Consider the following 21,394-nt stretch of genomic DNA (forward strand, 5'->3'; position numbering starts at 1 on the left):
AGTAAGTCCGGATGTGTGGTCGGGGTCACGTTCTGGTCTTCGCTTTGAAGGCTGTATCAACAGAAAGGCACGACTAGTCTAGAAGAACAGCCTTGGTTCCCGCGTCAGAGACTATTCAAAGTTCCAAACGTGCCAGTGATCTCTTCTGCCCCAGTTGGGTCGTAGGAGTGGAGGACAGGGAGGGAGGCAAGACTGGTCCTTGAGCAGGTCTAGCAAAGGATCAGGAGGCAGAGTTGTGGTGGGCAACATCCCAAGATGGCCCCAAGACAGTCACCACTGTACACATGCCCGTCTAACCCCTAGCAGGTGGGCAGGGGTCAGGGAATGGAGAGTCAGGGGTGGGGGGATGGAGAGCCATGTGTGTAAGAGCTCACGCCCAGGATCATTCTAGTGTGGCAAGACATGGATCTTGGGGGGGCGGGGCTGACCCAGTTGCATGAGCCCTTTGAACGTGGTTCTAGAAGTTCCAGACCTAGTCAGAAATTTGAAGACAAAGATTCACAAGACATGGTTGCCAGGTTGAAGATGGAGGGGACCACATTATTAGGGATACAGGTGGCCTCTGGGAGCTGAGTGGCCCTCAGCTGACCACATGCAGGAAAGAAGCCTCCATCTTTCACTGCCAGGAACTGGACTACACCCTCAAGAATGTGCTTGGAAGTGGACCTGCCCCCGCCGTGTCCAGATGAGACCGCAGCCCAGTGGACACCAGGATTCCAGCCTTGGGAGACAGGAGCGGAGAATCTGGCAACACCGCACCCGGTCAGTACCCACAGAACTCTAAGTGAGGGGATGTAGCTTAAAGCTGCCAAGTTTGGGTTATGGAAAGGACTCACGTGGAGTCCGTGGTTAGCCTCAGTTGTCCCACGTGCTGTGGACAAGTTCAGACCAGCATTACAGGGCGCTAGGGACACTTGCCGTGGGGATTAGAAAGCTCCCCCTTGAAGGAATGCCCAGAGGATGGTACACTCGTGACTCCGTTTCTACCACTTTCTGTTATAGACATTCGAGCCACCAACCAGAGGCTCCGGGTGGTCAGCGAGGTTCCCTAAACCAGGGGGACGAGTGGCGTCCGTCCATTCCGCGGAGGTCAGAAGTGGTGGCAAGGCCTCCATTAACCAACATCCAACCAGAATATCTGTTTGTCATTCTGTTGTCCATCTGTTCATGGAGACCATCCTGGGAGGTCAAGAGCTCTCCCTAGTTTAAGCCAGACTCACCCCATGGAGGCCCGTTCTCCCCCATTAGACAGGAATCTGAGCTTTTCCATTTAGCTCTCAAACGGATCCCCTGAGAGGAGATGGTCTCTAACCTGGGAAAGAGGCCAGGTATTTGTGGGGTGTCTACTGTAGGCCAGGAGCTTTAAGCTGGCTCACTTGTAGGCAGTATGCACTTTCTGAAGAGGACGAGATTCAGAGGGAGGAACTCGCCTGGCGTGCTAAGCTCATCCTAACATTTCCTCCTTGGTGCCCCACCTTCTGTGGATGGAGGAAGATGAGGCTTCACAAGCTCCACATGGAGACCGAAAATACCTTTGAGAAGACACCGAACACTATGTACATGGCACACATCTTCAGCAAGGCTTCCCAATTTCTGGCTATCACAGAGCCGTCTTAAGCCTTTTAGACCAGCCAAGCCTGCTAAATTCTGCATTTGGACTAACGTGGAAGTTGGACTCCAAGACTAAGGCGGCGAGTGCACAGACTTGAGGATTTCCCACTAGCCTAAGAACATTCCTTCCCTTCCAGAGAAGGGGAGGCCTGCTCCAGCCCCACCTAGAGCTCAGTCACCTCTTAGCAGCTCCCCTCCAGTCTAGAAATGCCACAAGATCTTATGCTTGACCACCTGGCTTCCACTGTGTTCCTGCTCTGTGCTAGAATGCTGGGAAGACCAACCAAGGGGGGCATCCCTCAGGGTGACATCCACTTGGGAAGAAAACCAGTCCAGGATCGGCCTCAAAGTTGATTCCAAGAGGAACCCAGAAGGGGAGTGGCCCCCATTCTATGCAGGATATGGTGTGGTGAACACTTTTGCAAGACCCTGTGGCACCTGACCCCTGCTCTTTTCTCCAGCAAACATCGGTCCCTCCTGGCCTTGGGCTCTGGTCCATCTGGCCAAAGTCCTACCCCTCTGTTTAGACGGCTTCCAGATGCACCTGACTTTCCAGAACGGAGCTATTGCAGTGTGAGCGCCCAAAGGGAACGGCCTACTGGAGTCTTAGAAGAGGACCCCCTCCACCCGAAGCCTGAACCCTAAGAGTCTGCATCCCTCTCCCCAGCCCCTACACCCCAGTGAGGTCAAGCAGGACTCTCCCCCAGCAGGTGCTCAATAGGTTCTGGAAGGACAGAAAAGCAGAAAAGGACAGTGCCGCTTTATGGAAGTCTACAGTGAGATGCTCCAGCAAGGCTCAGAGGAAGGACCGGGGAGGTTGAGGCTCCAAGAAAGTTGGTTGGATTTTCCCCAGGGCTTCAGGTCACCGTTGCGGAAAGCCCGGCACCTGGGCTTTTGTCTGGTCCAGTGGAGAGTCATTTCAATTCCTGGCCTACACTTCACATCGCACTGACAGCTGCCCCTGCCTTCCCCTGGTTCTCGGTCAATGCCATGCGGGACCTCCACGTGGGGGTATGCATTATTTATCGCTAATGCGAGCTGAGTTACTCCAGGCATCAATGAATCAATCAATGTAAGAGATTTCATCAGAACCCCTCTTCCCCCTCCACTTTCCATCAGCAGGTAGAGACGGCAGAGTAAACAAAGGGGAGGAGGAGAGGAAGGATCTGGTTTACAGTCTTTGCTCAGGCAGGCCTCCGTTTCCCTCTTCGGCACCTAGTGAGCAGTCAGGCTCATGATCCAAGGACCCTCCCAGCACTCATCTTTTTAACTATTAAGACTTGTAGAGGTTTCCAGGGACGGTTCCCAGAACAGCTAGAAATGTCCAGAGCAGTTGAAACTAGTTAAACTAGCTCAGGCGCCTTCAAAAGTGGCTTTGGAAAAGCCATTAGTTTTACAACAACATCAGTGATGACTCACATACCCAGAGGCCACTGGGTCTGGACCATGCTTTCCACCATCAGCATGGCTGCTTAGATGTTTCTGCCTAGGGTAAGGGTTGATCTCATTTCTAGTAGGTTGTAAAAAAAGAAACCCGTGCTCGTAAAAGATGGCTTGGAAAGTAGAGAACAGTAGGGAAGATTAGCAAAGGCTCCCAGGTTTCTCTAACCTTCTCTTGACTTGGGGCTCGCTTGGTTTTAGATGGTCCTCCTTTGCTGGGTTGAGATCTGCTTCTGTGAGTTGAAGTAGCCTTGACTGCATGTCTAGTGGGCAGCTGGGTTCCTAGTTTTGCCCTTACAGATCTTTGTTCCTAGAACTCTTCAGTCCTCGGGAGGTGGTGGGGGGGGTGTTTGATTAGCATCCTTTCTTCGACTCTTCCCTGGTGATGCTTTTGCTCATTCTTGTGGACCACTGTGGTATTATGACCCCACCCTGCCTTTGGGAACTAGGGCCCCAGTTCCTCCTGCGTCTTACAGAGATCCCCAAGTTGGATGGGAGCTAGTTCAAGGAATCCCTAGTTCCTACTCCTGGGGAACTAGTACGGTGGGGGACCTCCAGTCCCAACAGTACCGCTCGCAGCCTGCATCTCCTACGCTTCCCAGCCACCATCAATGCTGCCACCTTCTGCTTAGTTCATGCACTGGGAATGAGAGTCTTGATTGCTTCCTTCCCTTCCTACCGTTACCCAGTCCTTTAGAAAATCCTGCCACCACTTCACTGTCCACCCCATTTCATTGGGTCATGCACATTGCCACCGTTTTGATCTATATCCCAGCTCTCTTGGATAACTGGAATAGCTTCCTGACAGATACCCCTAGATCTTACTGCCTGGAGTTAGATACCTGCCAGTGCTTGATGAACAGCACATTGTTCACAGGCTTTGATGGCTGATGCTTGCACATCTTCGGGATGAAGCTTGAATTCCATTTCATCATTATCGTGGTCCTACAGATTCGGGACCCTGCCTACCTGTACACTCATGTTCTAGCCACTGCCACCAACCCCATTCTCGTTGTGCTCCATAGCCTTGTTTGTCCGACTCATTACTACCTCAGGACCTTTGCACTGGCTGTTTCACCTTGAAGTGTTGAAGTTTTTGTGGGCTTCACTAATTCAGAGACATCTACACAGATGTGCCTCACTAGAGCCTTCACTGACTACCAGACCCGAAGTTGGAAGGGAACCCGATGCTGGATTCAAGCACAGGGGCAGGAGTTACGCTGGATAGATGGCATAGCATTGTGCTGGTGTAGGGCATTCAGGTTCGTTTTTAGTACTTTATCTTGGAAGAGTTAGAAAGGCTCGGGCATGTGACCGCCTTGCAGCAGGGGCCCTTCAGGATCACCTATCATTTAGACAGATGTTGCGGGACAGCTCCTCTCCAAACCTTTGGTTCAGACCTTTAGTTTTACAGGTTACTGACATTACAGCAGGTGGAGATTTGTCCCTCCCCCTGGAAAGTTCTGCTTCTCCATCATCACATACGGTCTTCATAAGTCAAAGGCAAATGAGAGTCCAGAATAGATGGCAGAATTGGAGTCCAAATTTACAGGGACGCTAGGGTGTCCCTTGTTCTTGGTTTAGTGCCTGGCACGTAGCAAGTGCTCGTAGTTCGGCTTACTTTATTCCCTTGAGCCCTGAGGTGGGAATTTTTTTTTTTTTAACTTGGCTTCATTCCCTGGTCATACAGGCTTAGAAAAGGAACAGTTTCAGAGGTCAAGGAGCAAGAGAACACTCAGGTTTCGAAAACAGACCCATGATCCCTCCAACCCGGTCTGAATTCTAGGAGGGACTTGAAGTGGGCAGCCTCTCCTAGACGCCCACTATGATGCCATCAGTGAAAGACCATTTCTGAACCGTGGGGCTCCGGCTTCCCATGGGGTTCCCTCCTCCAGAACATGAGAACCCCCCAGGGCTCCCAAATTGCCACACGAGGTGATGGGCAAAAGCCTTTGGGCTGTGAAGGCACCAGGGTGCTCTCCCCACCTCAGATCCACCTGCCTGTGTTTATTACAGTACCATGGAGGGCAAAGCCACTAACCACTGTAAACAGCAGCTAGAGCTGTGCCCAGCACCTTGGAACTAGGAGGAGGCCATAGCCATGGCAATCAGCTGGACAGGGAGCACTGGGGCTGGGGAGAGGAGGAAGTAACAGTAGGCGAGAATGCATAAAGAGGCAGCCAAGTCACATCAGAATCTTCAGGGGACAGTGACTCCTAGAAGCCCATTGCTCATCCTATGTACCAAGATGAGGGAGGCAGGACGCATCCCCAAACGAATGTTGGCAGTCCGTTACCCTCTGCCTAGAACCCAGTAGAATAAAGAGATAGGTCCACTAGACTTCCTGGAGTCCTCTGAACCAGGTTCTAACCTGAGTAGAGCCCTTTTCTCCCCAAACCTTACTTTTCTCATTTAACAAAGGTGAAGATAGTACCTAGTTGATTGGGTCCTAAGGATCGTGGAGCCTGGCATCCCCACGGGGCAGATCTAGAGGTTTATGGTGCCTGAATGGGTTGAGGTTGAAAGCGCATGATGAACTTGCAGCCTAGAACCCAACTTCAGTTTCGAATTCACAGCAAGGCTGCCGATTCAGAGGTGGAGCCATACGTCAGCTCATGCTGAACACACATCATAGGGAGGCGGTGGCGGCCATCCGGGCAGAGGAATAGGGACTGGCCAGGTTCCCTGGATACACACAAATCTGGAGGCAAACCCGGCACTCCTAGTGGGGTCCTGGGAACTGTGCCCCTCCAGATCACATCATGAAGGTCATGTCACATCAGAAACGTAGATGATGATCAGGGACATGGCACAGGTCAGCCACCTCTCCTCCCAGCTCTGCCTTTTGCCCATCCTGAGCCCCGTGCCCAAATCTGCCTAGGTTTGCAAGATGATGGGGCCTTAAGAGCAGCTGGTCAGAGGACTGTATGTGGTCCGACGTGGAGTTCAAGACCAATGCTTTCCTAGGGGCCACATGTTGCTGGGGGTCATCCAGCCCACACGAGTATTGGTTTCTCTGCCTAGAAAGTTCCCCCATAACCACCACCAGGTCACCCACCAGTCTCACCACCTCATCCCTATTGGCTTTCAACGCCAGCTGTAAGAGTCCTCTATCACCCAGATAACCCCCCTCAGTCCAGGAGGAGGGGGTGGGAGAGACCACAACCACTACTTTCCCTCGTTATGCTCCTCACACCAAGCTATGTCATTAGCACAGCCTCCGCCATCCCTGGTTCATGGGACCGCCCTATCTGGTCAGTTGTGACCAGGGTCCTAAGACACCTGCCCTGAGTCCCCATCCCTGAGTGACTGGGCAGCTAGAACTTCTAGCGTCAACACAGACGAGGGCTTCGGGGAAAGTTGGAGCTCTAGAGTACTTTGAGGAGGAGACTTGGAGCGATCACAGATTAGGAATACAAGACATGCATAAGGCAGGGCCATGTGGAAAAGGCAGGCTTGGGTCTGCTTCATAGCCTGTTCTGCTTGTTCTACCAAGGGGACTGGGCACCAAGGTCTGTGGCCTCGAATCTCCCCCTACCTCCCTGTGCACGCACGTACGGGCCCCAGGACCACTGGTCTGGGGTCTAAAGCCTCACCCCTCAGGACCGCCACCTGGAAGAAGTCTTCTGCCAGCCATCACGTACGGTTTCCCTCGACTGACAGGGCCATCCTCGTCCCTAAGGAACACACAGTCCAGTGGAGGAGAGAAGGGGGTGGGCAGAGAGCCTGCTCATCCAGCTAGCAGACATGTGTTCCTCCAGTGCTCAACCTGGGTCTTTCCCAGTCTCAGATGTGCCAAAGATGGGGAGTTCTAAGCGGGGGGGGGGGGGGGGGGGAGGGGTGTCTGGCTACAAACACAGCTCGCCCCATGGGTGTGTGTGTGTGTGTGTGTGTGTGTGTGTCACTTGCCAGTGTAGCGAAGTTCAAGCCCAGATTCAACCTTTACCCAATGCGAGATTGGAGCTAATGAGCCAGTAGCCTGCTTGCCATAGCTGGGATAGACCATGCTACCAGATAAGTGTGGCCCCAGAGGCTCACACAAGTCACCTCATTACACTCTGGTTTTGTTCCTTTTCTATTGCTTGCCAAACCCCCAGGATTGTCTTAACAAGCTACCTGCCTGTCCTGAGATCTGGACAGACTCCACTTCCAAGGGAGCCCAAGTTATGACACAGATCCATGAGGGTGCCAACAAGATGAAGGACAAGCCTTGTAGAAGCCACAAGGGCAGTCAAGGGGAAGTAGGAACATTGTAAGCATCGTATGCATTGTAAGAACACTTCCGGTAGCTGAAGCAGGGAGCCTTCTAGAAAGGCATGTTAGAAGAGTAGCATACTTAAGGTCAGTAGGCTGTGTGGTCCCACAGGGAGGAGTGACCATGAGCTTGTGGGGCATTGGAATTGGGGAGGCAAGCCTTCCTTTATCAGCCCAAAGCGGGCCAGGCTTTCTGGGGCCAGCTTGCCCCATGTGCCCTTCACAGCACGATCTAAGGACCCGTCCCCAGCAACCACCCCCTTCCCACACCTGACTTCTGGCAGTATAGCCCGGGTAGCTAGATGTCCTCTTTAGGGGTATGACTGCCTGTCGCTGGCAGAACAAGACGTGGCAGGTGCCCATGAGGATGGCCCCACAGCAAAGAGGGGCTACAAACTGGACCAGCACTTGGGCATGCGGGTAAGTCCTGGACAGAACCCGGGGGAGGCCGCAGCAGGAGGCCGTGGTCATGTATTTACGGTTAATACGCTAGCTTCGTCGTGTACCTCTGCAAGAGCCCAATTCCAAGGAGACCTAGGTTATAGAGGGTGTGGCCATGGGGGGTGTGAGTAGAAAAAGGGAGTAAGGCAGGACAGAAGAGAAGGTGCTGAGAGGGTCCCAAAGGATGCTGAGGTAGGATGGAGAACCTCACTTTAGTGGAGTTAAGCTGGTCATCAAACCTCCTTATTTAAGATTTCACTTTATGGCAGCAGCAGCTGGTACCCTAGGAGCTGCTAGGTAAACCTCACACTTGATATTCATCAGACGGGATGAGAGATCGGGCGAGAGGCACGGCTCTACCCCCAGCTGCCTGGACTTAGCTACTCCCAGCACGAGAGCTTAAGAAAGCAAAGCTGTGGTAAGAGGGTGGCCCGGGGAACGGGGCGCTGGTCTCTTCCAGCAGCATTACCCATACAGAGGGTAGGTTTGGGAAGAAAGGGAGGCTCCCACTTGACACATGCGGTCTTGATCTCTGCGTGATCTGCTCTGGGCTCCGGGAGAATGTGAAGCTGTCTGGGCTGCCAGGCATGCCTCCTTCTGCCCTTCCCGCCATCCAAGGGGCAGAGCTCAGGAAAGAGGCAGGGGAAACCATGCAGGGAGGTTTGGGACCGAAGGCTGAGCCAGCTGTTGCACTAGCAGGTAATGTGCTTACCAAGCAAGGAGGGCTCTCCGCTTGAACCTGCCCAGGAAAGGGTAGGAGACCCACCTGCCAGTTTGAAGCTTAACCCTTCAGAAAGCATTGGTCTTCCCCACAGCAGCTCTTGGAGCCTGCTTCTCTAACCTCTGCCTTGTTCTAGTGCAAAGAGCCGATCATTCGAACAGTGGACCCATTTGGCTGGCATAACCATAGGACTGCGTATTACGCCAGGTTCTTAGTGGAGAAATAGGAGTACAGAGAGGTTTGGCAACTTGCTTGAGGTCCCCAGGAGACAGCAGTCAGGCTCCGGAACCCCTAGAACTCAGCCCTAGAACTCAGCCCCTCCCCCGGCAGTGCACGGACTCTGAATTCAGGGGGGGCTTGCAGCCGTGCTCCGCACCCCCTTTCTGGCCTCAGCTGTCAAAGTCACTGGGGACGAGGAGTTGAGAAACGGCTAGAAGGACAGAACATAAGGAGATCGCAATTATGACCAATGCCTCTTCCCCCATCAGGGAAAACACCCAGGTAGATTTTAAGCCACTGGAGGTCTGCTCACAGCCCTTAGGAGAACTGCTAACAGCAGGAACCCATAGGTCTCCTTGCACACCTCAGGGAGTGGACCCTCAGAGCCCAGGATCCTTGAGAAGTCGGCCGCAGCCAGGGAGCCCCCTGTGGTGGGGGTGCCTGCAGTGGCACAGAGGAGGCCCTCTATCAGACAGCCCTAGCACACCCCATCCTTATCACCCCGTTTCCCTCTGTTGTGGTCCACAAGCCTCTCAGAGCTCGCATCCTGCCTGCGTATAGGATCTTTACAAGAGAGAAAGCTTTACAAGGCAGAGAAGTAGCTTCTTAGAAGATTCGCAGAAGAGGAAGAATGAGCTTCCACACCGTGGGCTCCCGGACAAACAGCTCAGCTCCCTTCTTTCCTTCCCTCCCTCCCTCCCTCCCCACATCCCCCCTGCAGCCCTGCGGCAGCCCCAGGACCAGGGGACAAGGTTGGTAGTCTTCCCCAGGGGGAGACAGCTCCAAGCCCCCTGCTTTGGCACATCCTTCTTGCCTCTGACTCGGACTTCATTCCCCTTCTTCCTTCCTTCCCCAGGTAGGAAAACAGTACTGCATTTGCCCCAAATCTAGAACATTTCAAGAGACAGAAAGCCTAACTAGGAATGCACCCCCCCCAAAAATAAAACAAACAAAAAAACCCATAAGGCATTCCAGATTCAGAAGAAATAAAAGCAGTACGTCTAGCCTCCAGCCCGGCAGTCTGGGAAGGATGGCCGACTTAGGGAGGAAAGGTGGAGCCAAGGGCAGTCCTTTTGACTCTCCCCTTGGTGCATGGTGGCTGCCCATTGGCTGGCTGCTTCCCACCCCAATGCCTTTCACCTGGGCCCAAGGAGCAACTCCTGGAAATGTTTAATTCCAGGTGTTCTGCCTAAGCAGAGTGACCATAAACTCCTAGTTCATGCTGCTCCCTTGGTGTAATCACGAACAGTGCTGCCTCCCACCGTCCAATATGCTCCCGTTTAACAATAAAGGACCCAACTTGTTAAGGGAAAAGTGTGTCCTTCTATGTCCAACCTGACCCTGGCAGAAAGTCTCTCCCACCAGGAGGGCAGCATCAGGGACAAAAACACGTGCAGCTGGGGAAGGAGGTCTTAGGAGAGCACGCCGGGATTGCTCTAGCCCCTGCAGCTGTGCCTTCGAGGAGCCTGGCCAGGATCTGCCTAATGTCACCAGCCTCCATCTTACCCTCTGGCCTCTCCCCTGTGAGTCTCTCCAGCAGCCCAGAAGCTAGTCACTGCCTTTGGCTTTGGGTGTTCTTGATAGCCAGATGTGGGAAGTTTTCCCTGTGGCTTGATTTAATCCTCCTTAACCTGGGCTTGAATCCACACCACCCTGGGTCCGGGCCCCAGCTCTGCCAACTGACGAACCTGTGAAGTCGGGGTGAGTTAATTCGCCTTTTCTTTGCCTCAGTGTCCCTATCAGGGGTAATCCTCGTAACCTGGGGACATCAGGAGGATTCAGTTATAATATAATGGAATGTAATAATGCTACAAAAAAGCATCCATTCATTAAAAATGAGACGACAGAGAAAAGAGAGGGAAGCGATATTTGAATTTCATTGATGAGCTCGCTTACTCCGTACGTTAACTCACTTTTGGCAGAAGCCTTGGAGAAATCCATCTTGCCCACCTCCTCACTTTAAAGAAAATAAAACTTTCGAAATTAAAGGATGTGCACAAGATCCCCCTACTAGAAAGTGGCAGGTTCGGGTTGGAACATGGGTCTGGCTGGTTCTATATCCCACAGCCCTTCTACGGCCCCACTGAGCATGTATCTTATTGATGGTCAACCCAAAACTCTTGCACTGCAAGGCCTCTCCTGGTTCTGGTACACAGGAATTCAGCAAGGCCTGACTTCCCCTATTTATAACCCTCCTGATTGTGCACACTTTGATCACAACCCCCCTTTGGCCGTCCTATTTCTAGACTGAAGAGGCAGCACGATAGAGTTAATGAGACTTCTGCATACGTACCCCTTCTGGAGGTTGTTCCAGATCCTTTTCTGAAATATGGGGGCAGAAAATTCTAGAATGATCCTTCCACCGCCCTGGGAAAACCTAAAGCCTAACTGGATACACACTAATTTATAACAAGGGGGCCACTACCTTTTGCCCTCCTCCGTGGCAGGGATCTCAGCCTGTCTTCTTCCCTGCTGTGACCCCTGATGCCTAGAACACTGCCTGGTACACAGTAGGTGCTCAGGAAGTGCTTTTGCAATGACCGTGAGTGCATGACAGAATGCAGGAGCAGAGGGTGGGGGAAACTGTGGAGCAGAATGAATAGGAACATAAACTTCGACATCAGACCAATGCAGATTAAAAGGCAAGCTCCTTCTGGGTTTGCCTGAGACCATCCCATGGTTAGCGTTGAAAGCCCTGCTGTCCGGATGAAATAGAACAGCGGGTCCCCCTATCCATCAACCACAAGATACATGACCTTGCGCAAGTCCCTGGACTTCTCTGATCTTCGGTTCCCTGAGCCATAAGTGGGATAACGATACTATGAGCTCACAGGGTCAGTGCGGAGATTAAATGAGATACTATGTATGAAGACATACCCCAGGGCTTAGCACACAGGAAGTCCTAATCAGTGCTGGCTTTTACTCTCCCTGTTACTTTGATTGACTTCTGGGTCTTGAAAATGCTTCCTGATATATGCTCCTGACCCCGCTTATGTTAAGATCCTTGGTTTTAGGGCAGAGGGGGACGGTGAGCCACAGAAGAGCCCAAAACACAGTGCCTCTTTGGACATTTTCCTCCTGCAGAGATGTGGTCTCAGCCTGCCTCCCCCCAGGCTTTTTTAGCAATCATATCTGGCCTCTCCGTGCTGATTTCCAACAGATGTTCCTCTAATGAACCACACTGTAATCTCAGGGCCTTAATATAGTGCCGGGGTGTGATAACTTCGAAACGGCTGTCATCATTCCCTGTGAGGATGGTCTGGCCATTGTTCGGGACTGTCTTCCTCTGATTGTTATGTGAAGGGGAATTTATCTTCTCCTACCACCTCTTCTCCCCATACACCGGCCCCCACCTCGCCGGGCCCCAGCTCCTGCCCAAATTAAAAGTCTGTGTCAGAACCTTCTAGAAAGTGTTCGGTGCTCCATGATGAGGGGGATGACAGCGGGAGGAGTTTGGGAGGGAATGTGATTCAACAGAGGCCTGAAATCAATATTTTCAGGCTACAAACACGTAGATTCACTGATTCTCGGGTGAGGAGCAGGCTCCTGGGGGAGCTGAGACAGATGTTCCTCAAGTGGGAGGTATCGGGGGTCTAGGCGGGGAGGGGCTGGTGTAATGCAGCTGGAGGCTCAGCAGGGAGCATCCATTTACAATTGCCTGGACCTTCTGGACCGGCAGGGAGAAGCCTGGAGCAGGGAGATGTTTCCAGCCCCTGTCTGGTCCTGTCGTTGTTTGTCTGAATGATCTCACGGTCCCAGTTCAGTCAGGTTGACAAGCCTGATGGAGGGTTTTCTAAGTGTAGGGCACAGAGCCCTGGTCTGTAAAGTGCAGGCAAATATAGACTGTGCCCCAGGGGGCATGACACAGACTGGCTCATTGATAGAGAAGCAGAACCTCCGTCCTCTGGCTGTGTCTATTTGATATTTGGGGTTCCATCCACTCACAGCAAGAGGCTAGATGCTTTTTTGCCTTCATTTATTATTGTCTCATCCCATTATCCCACTAATTCCCCCCAATAACCTCATGAGGCAGATGCCTTCATCTCCACTTTGTAAGTAAGAAAAGGCCCAGAGATGTTAATCACTTGACCAAGGTCACACAGCCAGTGCGTGACCAAGGTGGCTTTTGAACTTGGCATAATCTGACCCCTAAGCCTACTTAGAACCACGCTATTCAAGTTCACATCCAAATTCTGGCTATTCAAAAGTTTCCAGTTATTAAGATACTAGGAAATAAAAAAGAAATTTGATCTCTTTCCTTATTATACACCTAAAGAAAATCTACTTAGCTCCGTGCTTAATAAAAGAATGGGACTGGGTTTTTCATCATGTAATGAGAGCAACACAGGGAATTTAAAGAATCTGTTACATAGAGATTTCTCATTTTATGGGAATTAACCTATGATCTGGGGTCTTTCTCCTCTGATATTCACCTGGGGGAAATTTAATCCATCTAGAATTCAGCCTGTACCACAACCTATAGAAAAGACCTTAAAATTATTGTATGGAAATACCATTGCTAGCCATAATATTTGAGGAGGATGGGAGAAAGGTTAGAAGCCAAATACAACAATAAGGAGAGAGAACATAAATAACCCTCACCCTGTACCTTCCATGAGTCTGTCCAAGGGTCTGCAATTTCTTTCTTTCTATTTTTTTTTTTTAACACAGGCCCAGGTAGTAAATATTTCAGGCCCGGTGAGCCAAACAGTGTCTGTCATAATTGCATAACTCTGCCATCGTAAGGAGAAAGCAGCCACAGACTGTATGCAAATGCTTACAATGGCTGTGTTCCAATAAAACTTTATTTACAAAAATCGGGGAAAGGGCCTGAATTAGTTGATAACGTACAGCTAGCAAGATATGAACCTGGTAACCTTACCTGGCGATTACGCTGGTAAACTTTTTCCAAATTTTAAGTATAATATCAAAATAAATAATCCTAATAAATACCATTAATTAGAAGCTTTTTAAATTATATGTTAATTAAAAGCATTTTCAGGGCCCGTTTCTTTGTTTTTGTTTTTTTTTTATGTACTAAACCATAGAACGCACACACAAACTTTATGACCTAGCCTCGGGCATTGTCTTCCCAGCTCCAGAGGAGGGCTTGCCTCCTGGGAAGAGCTCACCCCTCCAAGATGAATAAATCAGTTCCCCTTTCTAGGAATGAAGGAACAGAGAAGCCCAGAATGTTTAGTTATTTGCTCCAAGTTTTTGAGCCTATTATAAGTGCTTGATCCATGTCAGCCCCTAGACACAGCCTTAATTTGAAACCAGGCAGCCTGACTCCAGACCCTGCCTGGCCACTTTAATATGGGGAGCTTTTCCCCCCTGAGACCTGCCTTGCCTAGTATTGTCAGAGTTGCGACACCGTTTGGTTTCCCAGGCCTACTTCTGGAAGGGTCCACCTCCTTCTTGTGTACACAACTACATCAATTAGCTTTGCTGATCTTTCTTGATTCCAGCTTCTCCTGGGACTCCCAGCTTTATCTGTGCGGTCCTGCCTGGCACGTGGGAACCCCCACCCTTAACTGGTCCAGAAAAGCCAAAAGTTGGGTCATATCCCAACTCCATCACTTCCCAGCTATAGGACCTTGGACCCACTGTGAAGCCTTTGTTTCCTTATCTATAAAATGGGGACCCAAAAATGGCACCTGTAATATAATGAGAAAATTCAAATATGGAAACTGGCACATAGCAAGGGCTTTAAAAAATGTCTCCTATTTTGTGGTTGCAAAGTCCTATGGTGTGTTGCAGAAAAGCGAGTAGACTTTTGTGGCTCAGGCGTGGGGTTTGTGTTGTGAGGGCGACAGGGCAATCCGTTCAGAAGGGTTAAATGGTGGGGGTGGGGGGGAGCACACCAGAGAGGCTTGAAGCATATGTAGACTCCTGGGGCCCCCAAATGTTCTGTTCATTAGATACGGCTGGGGCCCCAGAAGTTGCATTTCCAACAAGCATCTGCAAGCCCAGTGTGCCCACAGAACATGACCTGAACACGAAGCGAGGACACTTGGACTGGCCCATGTAAACAGGATGGGACCTGAATGGGTGTCATCAGGGAAAGACAGGATAAACACCATTTTCAGATGACAAGTCCAGCTGAGGTGTGAAGATGGATTAGGGGAGGGGAAAGGATAATTAAGAGGCTCTTATAATAGTCCAAGCATGAGTCACCCGTTTCAATATCTCCCTTTAGGTGTCTCAGCGGTTGTGACACCTGTCTCTGGCGACGGGTCCGGGGACCTGAAGCCACAGGGCTCTTTTTCACCCGGCAAGACCTCGTCTCCATTCTCGAGCAACTTCGATTGGCATTAACCATGACAACAGTGACCATTGCTTAAGTGCGCTCTCTGTGTCTGGACCCAAACCCTTCACGTACCTCATTCTGTTTTGTCCTCCCTGCGGAGCAAGTTCTATTAACCTCCCAAGGGGCTCAGAGAGGTGAAGCCACTTGGTCCAAGTTGCACGGAAAGAGCAGAAGCCGAGCCTACTGCTGTCTGAACTCAAAGACTGTGAGCCTACCTACCCTCCCAGGATTTCCACCCATTCAGATCCTACACCTCCTTTAAGGCAAACTGGGGATTCCTGACCTTTTCACTGATCTTTCCTTCCACACTCGTGACCATCCAGGGGCTCAGGGCCCCAGCTCTTTCCTTTGTCGTGTGCCTTTCCTTTGGGTCTCTCTCTCTCCCTCTCTCTCTCTCCCTCCTTCTCCCTCTCTCTCTTTCTTAACTTCAAAATGCCGGCAGTAGAGAACAGAATTGGGTAGAGGAGGCATGCTTCCTTCCAGGTGGACCAAAAATTTGCACTCACACGCCATTGGCTGAAAATCAGCCATATGACACATGCAAGGGAGGCTGGGACATGTAGTCTAGGAGACCTGCAGAAAGAGGAGGGAATGGATTTTTGGAGTGAATGAATGGGAAACTGTCACTGAGTGCAGAGTGGGTGCCAGAAATAATTATTATTTTTTTTGTTTTGTTTTTCAAGATTTTTATTTATTTATTTGACAGACAGAGATCACAAGCAGGCAGAGAGGCAGGCAGAGAGAGAGGGGAGGAAGCAGGCTCCCTGCGGAGCAGAGAGCCCAATGTGGGGCTCCATCCCAGGACCCTGGGATCATGACCTGAGCTGAAGGCAGAGGCTTTAACCCACTGAGCCACCTAGGTGCCCCTCCAGAAATAATTATTAATAATAATAGCAAAGGCATGCGTGCAGCGGGAAGAATGTGCTTTCGTTTCAAGTCCTGTCCAAACCACTTACTAGTTTGGTGTCCCTTTAGAAACCCGACGTACTTCAGTTTCTTCATTTCTCAAATGAGGGCTAGAAACACCAACCTGGGAGTGTTACCATGAAGATTCGTTGTGCACCGCAGACTGCCTTGTTAAATAAAAGCTCAAGTGGGACAGGGTATCACCTTCCAGGGGTCACCTGCTTTCTGCCATGTCAATCCACACAACTAGTATTTCTCCCTTGATTTACAGGTTAAGAAAAGTCAAAGGATTCGCTCGAACAGTTCCAAACTGCAATCCAGAATCCGCCAGCCCTCTCCACTGCCATGGCTACCACTCTCATCTAGGGGAGATCCTCAGCCTCCATTCTCTTCCGGGCTTCGGGCCTTTGCTTTTGCTGCTGTCTCTGCTAGAATGTTCTGCCAGCCCCGGATCCTTGGATGGCTGGCTCTTTCTCACCATTCTGGTCTTTGTTTCAGTATCACCATCTCCGTGACCCCTTTGCTGCCTACTTAAGCTGAAGTAGATCCCTCTTCCCGTATTTCTGCCTGTCTTTTCTCCTTATTTTATTTTCCATATATCTGTTATCACCCAATATTATCTTGTTGAATGACCTACTGTCTTTTTCTCTACCAACATGTAACTCCCTGAGAACAGGGACCTGTCTATTTGATTCTCTACGTTGTTTCTACTCTGCACATAGTAGGCACTCCATCTTTGTTCAATGGCTCATAATGAACCTTAGGCTCAGAGAGGGTAAGCCACTCACCCGTGGCCACACAGCAATGTGGAAAAGCCAGGAGTTGAATTTAGGTCTGTCTTGTCCCAAAGCCCACATTCTTTCTGTTATTCCAAGTCCTTTACCTGGTGTAATAGCAGTAGTTTCCCAGAGGCCAGATTGTGACCCTGTCTCTGATGTCAGGGGGGTGGTTCCATCTCCTGGCTCACAGGAGACAAGTGGAGACGGCTCACACACTCGGAGGCCACATGGCTTTTCCTTGTTTCGGATACTTCTCTCTTGCCAGACATAAATGAGGCCCAAGAGTCCTCAGCTTTTGAATGGCCTCTGCTTCTGGTTCACTGCAGCAGGGGAGGAAGCGGAAGGATCATGCTTTGAAATCAGAGCGGCTAAAGTTTGGGCCCTGGGATGCTGAGAGAGCCAGAAAGCCAAGGAGTTGTAAGCGGCGAAAAGCTCCAGAAAGCTCCAGAAAGCCTCCTTTGTCTTTCCTGGACCCGAGTTCTAACTGACCAAATCAATGGAAGTATTGAGTGCCCAAGAGACATTGGAATATCTATTATTTTGAAGGGCAGGGGGCTCGGGTGGGATTCGTTCTCACACAAAGGTCAGGGGAGCCCTGGGCATCTTGCGGGTGCTGGATATTCTCAGTTTGCCCTTCTAGGAAACTCTCCAGCCATCTCTGCCCTGCTCTGTGCCTGGGAGCCTGACCTGGGCAGATGGTACCACCTGGGGCGGGGGGGGGGGGGGGGGGGGGGGCTCCCTTGCCTCCTGGCTTCCTGTTGGGCTCAGCCAATGGCAGGCACCAGGAAGCAATCGGGGGCAGGAAGAGAGAGAGCTTGGGGTATCTCCCCTGCCCACAATCCCTCTCTGCAGTGGCTGTCGCTCCCATGGGACACCTCCTCTTTCTCAGCTACAGCTCCCATGGGTGCTGATGAACGCTGATGCCTCCATTCCATGGAAGGGTTTATCAGCCCTGCTCCCACCTCTCCAGGCAGCTTCCCTAGCCCTCTTTCAATTAAACCCTATGTGTATGCCATCTGTTTTCTGCTAGGACCCCAACTGATTTGTGGGGTCTCCCAACACAGGAGTATGAAAAGCAGCTAGCCAAACACCCGCCTTCAGTGAAGCCACAAGTTCCCCATGCCCATCTAGCTCCGTGGGCCCTTGTTTTCCTGTCCTTCCTTTCCCTTTCTCAGTGTGGCCAGGTGCCAGGTTTCTACTGGCTGCCCCATCAGCAGCCATGAGGCCGAGTGGGAAGACTGGAGGGCAGCAGGAAGGGTGGTAAGAAACCATGGGCACTCCCTATATTAGGAAAGCAACATTTTGTTGTTTTTTAAGGAATTTCTGGAAGATGTTTGCTTGTGTTTCACTGGTGAGACTGTTTCACATCGGCATCCCCAGCTGCCTACGCTGCTGTCCTTATGGAGATCAGGATTCTGCTGGCGAGAGGAAAAGGGAAAAAGATCGTGGGAACAAGACGTGTCTGCTGCAGCGAGTGCCTGTCCCCCGGAGTATCCAAACAGGGCTGATCTTTCATGTGCCAAAGTAAGTATTGCATGCCCCCATATTCTAAATTTTCTTCTGCTTCTGCAGTTCTGTGCTCCCTTGGGCCCTGTTCCCTCCAGTATAAGCTCCAGCTTATGGAGCACCTCCTGGGCACCTGGTGTACAGAGTGAGCCAGATGGGCAGGTCCCGTGTCACAGAGCGGAAGAAGGACCACTAAGGAGACCAGCAAATATGTGATCGTTGCAACACATAGTAGGAAGGGCCTTCCAGGGGCTTGATGGCCTTGCTTCAAGCTTTGTGGTCAGAGACCACTCCCTTCTGTTTTCTGAGCCTTGGCTGGCCCCTCTCCAAAATGGGGAGGTGCTACAGACTGAACCCCAAATTTGTATGTTGAAAACTAACCTCCATTAGGTACTAGTGGTGTTAGGAGGCGGGGTCTTTGGGAGGTGATTAGGTCATGAGATAGAGCCTCATGAGTGGGACCAGGGCTCTTATATATAAAGGAGACCCCAAGAGTACCCTAGTCCCTTCTGCCACATGAGGACACAGCAAGAAAATGCTGGTTTGTAAAGCAGGAGGGGAGTCCTCACCAGACACCATATCTGCCTGCACCTTGATCTTGGACTTCCCAGCTCCAGCACCGTGAGGAGTAAATGCCCAGCCTATGGTTTTTCTTAGGGAAGCCTGAGCTGACTAAGACGGGATGAGTGTGTGATTTCTAAGAACCCGATTACTGAATTACAGCTCTAATCACCAAATTCTCTTTTTTTAAGGTTTATTTATTTGTTTGAGAGAGAGAGCGCACTAGCAGTGGGGAGAGGCAGAGGGAGAGAGAGAATCCCAAGCACACTCCCAGCCAAGCGCAGAGCCCGAGATGGGGCTCAGTCTCACAACCCCGAGATCATGACCTGAACGGAAACTGAAAGTCCGTCCCTTAACCAACTGTGCCACCCAGGCACCCCCCCCTAATTACTGAAATTCTAACCCAAACAGTTTCCCCTCAAGATGGAGACAAGTAGAAGAAGAACCAAGTTTTATTTCTCTCCTTCAAAGCACCACCCCACGTTTAATAACCCCACGGTTAATTTGGTGATCGCTTTAAATACCTACATTCTCTGAACTGGTCACTTTCATAATAGAATTGCATTTGAGGATTTAAGTATTTGGACCTGGAGCCATATTTTTAGAAGACATATCATTTCAGCCAAATACAGCATTGCTTTTGATCTATTTGACCAAGTACAAAGGGTCTATGGCCTCAGACTGCTCTTGGCCCTGCGGGAGAGAGGAGATCCTTCCCCCAAAGAGCCTGAAGGGTCTGCAAAGGGACGAGACTAATAGGTGTAATCATCAGAAAACCACGTGCTACAGTGGATTTGACGGTGTACTAGCAGGTGTGAGAGGGGAGCCCCCATGGGGTGGTTCATGAGGGGCCTGACCTTGGCACGGTGCAGATAGGCCCCAGTGTGCCAAACCTCCCTGCTCCCCACTTAGTGCTATGAACTCCTTGCCCACCGCCTCAGACCCCACAACCCATAGCTATTTTGCCCTCCCATGGGTTCCCATGTACAGATGTTTTGAGGAAATACCTAGGCCAACCATACCCATCTAGCCCCTGCCGTCATCTCTTCCTCTCTCCGACTTGCAATATGGCCTCCTGGGTGGAGTCCCAGTGCTCCTCCCTGATGCCTTCTCAAGGACAGGGAAGGGCAGGTGGGCCAAGGGGGCCACTGACCACATGCAGGTAAAGAGCAGACTGGCACTGAGCAGAAGCAAAATGCCATGCCCTTGTCCAAAATGCCACGTCCTTGACCTCTCACTGCAGGTCATCTCAGCTCCCAAGCGTTGCAGATGGGTGCTGTTGGACCCATTCCCAGGAGGTGGAAACTGCGTGTATAAGTCAAGATCTTGCCAGAGACAGATGGTCCATTCATGTGGGTAGTGAAAGATGAGTTTAATACAAGGGACAATTTGCAAAGGCATGGGCAGGGTTTGGTCTAGTATCCCAGGGACCATGACAGACAGGAAGGGATCTCTACACACACGCGCACACACACACACACACACACACACACACACCCATGATAGACAAAGTAACACCCCCCCCACCAAATGTCCATTTCCTAATTCCCAGAACCTGTGACTATATTAGCTGATGCAGCAAAATGGACTTTACAGGTGGGATTAAGGATCCTGAGATGAGGGGATTATCTGGTGAGACCAGTGCAATCACAAGGCTCCTTATAAGAGGGAGGCAGGAGGGTCAAGGTCAAAGAAGATGGGATTGGAAGCAGAGGTGATGCACTTTGCAGCTGGAGGCAGAGGCCAGGAGCCAGGGGAGGCAGGAGCCTCCAGGAAGCTAGAAGAGTAAGGAAACCAATTTTCCTCTGAGCTTCCAGCCTCTGAAGCTGATTTTGGACTTCGGACCCTCCAAATTGTGAGCTAACAGTGATCTATTGTGAGCTAATTGTGATCTATGTTCTGAGGTGGCCCCATTTGTGAAAGTCTGATATACAGCAACAGGAAGCCGATATACACCCCTCAGCCTAAAGGGGAAAGCAGGGGTGCAGAGGTGCAGAGAGAGCCCTGTGTGTTGGCGGGGGGGGGGGGGGGGTGGGTGTTGGTGGCAGGAGCCGGCCTTCCATGACAGACATAGCTGGCCAGGGCAGAAGGAGCCAGGGAATAAATGCTCTCACCTCCCCCTCTTCCCTCCTTGGATTCCCTTACCAACCTCCCCACTGGCCAAGTCCACCTGGAGAGCAGGGGAGGATGGGGACAGGGTGTGAAGTCTGGGTGGAACAGGGCAGACAGCCAGCTGGGCCAGAGGTGGGCAAGACCATTCACATGTGGCTCTGAGAATAACCCCTTGCCTAAGACCACACCGTCAATGTCAGACTCTTGAGATGATTACGTTGCCACCAGTTTCCAAGTTCCGTTTGTGCTGACTGCTCTGCAAAGCACCTGCCATGCATACAGGCAGAAGGCAGCACAGTAGGTCTGGGGGTCACACTTCCTAGGATTCTGATTTCTCTTTGCTACTTATCTGCTGTGTGATCTCAGGTATGTGACCTGGCCTCTCTGAGCCTCAGTTTTCCCATGTGTAAAGGGGAGGGGGCAATAAGAGCACCCACTTCGGAGGGTTGCCAGTATTATATGAGATAATCCAGGGAAAGCACTCGGCATGCTGTCCAGCTCACAGAAAGTATTGGATGAGTGTTAACTGTTGTA

This window comes from Lutra lutra, chromosome 12, assembly GCF_902655055.1.
Source record: "Lutra lutra chromosome 12, mLutLut1.2, whole genome shotgun sequence".
Classification (NCBI taxonomy): Eukaryota; Metazoa; Chordata; class Mammalia; order Carnivora; family Mustelidae; genus Lutra; species Lutra lutra.